The sequence below is a fragment of the Myotis brandtii genome, unplaced genomic scaffold, assembly GCF_000412655.1.
Source record: "Myotis brandtii unplaced genomic scaffold, ASM41265v1 scaffold424, whole genome shotgun sequence".
Taxonomy (NCBI): Eukaryota; Metazoa; Chordata; class Mammalia; order Chiroptera; family Vespertilionidae; genus Myotis; species Myotis brandtii.
Window position 1 is genome coordinate 890,887 of NW_005366245.1, and position 1,836 is coordinate 892,722.

General features: G+C 36.3%; 1 protein-coding gene across 11 annotated transcripts in view; it reads right to left on the reverse strand.

The window, feature by feature from the left end:
• PTPN13 (protein tyrosine phosphatase, non-receptor type 13 (APO-1/CD95 (Fas)-associated phosphatase)) overlaps window positions 1-1,836 on the reverse strand; it is a 155,488-nt gene that overhangs the window by 13,952 nt on the left and 139,700 nt on the right. The window lies entirely within an intron of this gene.

The following is a 1,836-nucleotide window of genomic DNA, read 5'->3' on the forward strand; positions in this document are numbered from 1 at the left end:
CCGTAGATTCTTTTACATTTTGAAAATGAACTGTATGTTAATAAACACTGATTTTGTAATCATTCAAAGTATGTATACATTTTCTGGGACACCTATATAATTGGCAAAATTAACTCTTGCTCATGTAATTAAACTATATTCTTTTTAATAAGCAGCCAAAATAATAAACACAATAAAAAGGGAGCTCACTTAATTCTCTAGGCATACAGACTCTTGTCTTTGTCTAACTGTAATTTCATATAGTCAAAATATAAACTTTCAGAACAGGCTGCCCCGGTGAAAGTATATATAAGCCGTCTTATCCAAGATAATTAATTTGTATGTATTTATACATTAGAAATTATTTCTACTTCAAATATTTATAAACTTAACTGGTAATTTCTGTGACTCCCAAATTATGACTCTTAGTAATGGTTTTCAAAACCCTCCATTGATTGCCCTTCTATTCCTTGACTTGTAACTCTTAGTCCTAGAAACAAACCCACTCAGCAGTTCTGAGCTCATGACTTATCCCACTCTGACTCTGAGATAATAGCCATTTTCTCTCTCTCTCTCTCTCTTTTTTTTTTGCCTGAAATAATTCCCATATACTTTATGCCAAACCATATCTATTCCATTTTAAAGTGCTAAGATTCACTTCTTTTAAAAAAAAATATTTTTATTGATTTCAGAGAGGAAGGAAGAGGGAGAGAGAGATAGAAACATCAATGATGAGAATCATTGATTGGCTGCTTCCTGCACACCCCCTACTGGGGATTGAGCATGCAACCTGGGCATGTGCCCTTAACCAGAATCCAATCAGGACCCTTCAGTCCTCAGGCTGGTACTCTATTCACTGAGCCAAACCAGCTAGGGCCTAAGATTCACTTCTTAAAAGAAATTTCCCAAAATGAATTTTGTGTTCTCCATCTTGATAGAAAAAATGCAATTGTATTATTATTTATTGCATGATTTGTCATTATTAGTTCAGTTATTTCTTCTTGGATTTATGACTTCCTGGCAAAGATAGGGTCAGTGTGTCATATGGTATAATCCCGTGGTCGGCAAACTGTGGCTCGCGAGCCACATGCGGCTCTTTGGCCCCTTGACTGTGGCTCTTCCTAAGCATTAGGAGGACCCTAATTAAGTTAATAACAATGTACCTACCTATATAGTTTAAGTTTAAAAAATTTGGCTCTCAAAAGAAATTTCAATTGTTGTACTGTTGATATTTGGCTCTGTTGACTAATGAGTTTGCCAACCACTGGTATAATCCATTGTGCTAATATATATACAAATATGGCTGATACTTTTTATTGAAATTGCTAGACATTAATATTTTGGCTACCTACATATATTTATATATAATTTTTTAAAAATCAAATGTTTGATAATGAGTCAAACATGGGTAAAAAGATTTTTTTTTCCTTCTGGTATCTGAAATAATGCACCCTGGTGGTACCATTGTGCCACATACATATACTAGTATATAGCTATTATATACCACAGACATTTCTCTAAACTTATAATAAGTGGGATAAAGAGATATTGGTTGTGACATATGAACTAAGAAATTGTTCAACCAAAAGATAATTTATACTATTAAAAAGACTTAAAAATACTGATTTAGCATCACTGATTATTTTCTAACTAGAGGCTCGGTGCACAAAATTCGTGCACAGGGGGGTGTCCCCTCAGCCCAGCCTGCACCCTCTCCAATCCGGGACTCCTCAGAGGATGTCTGACTGCCTGTCCCCAGGATCAGGCCTAAACCGGCAGTCGGACATCCCTTTCACAATCCTGGACCGCTGGCTCCTAACCGCTCACCTACCTGCCTGCCTGGTCGCCCCTAACTAC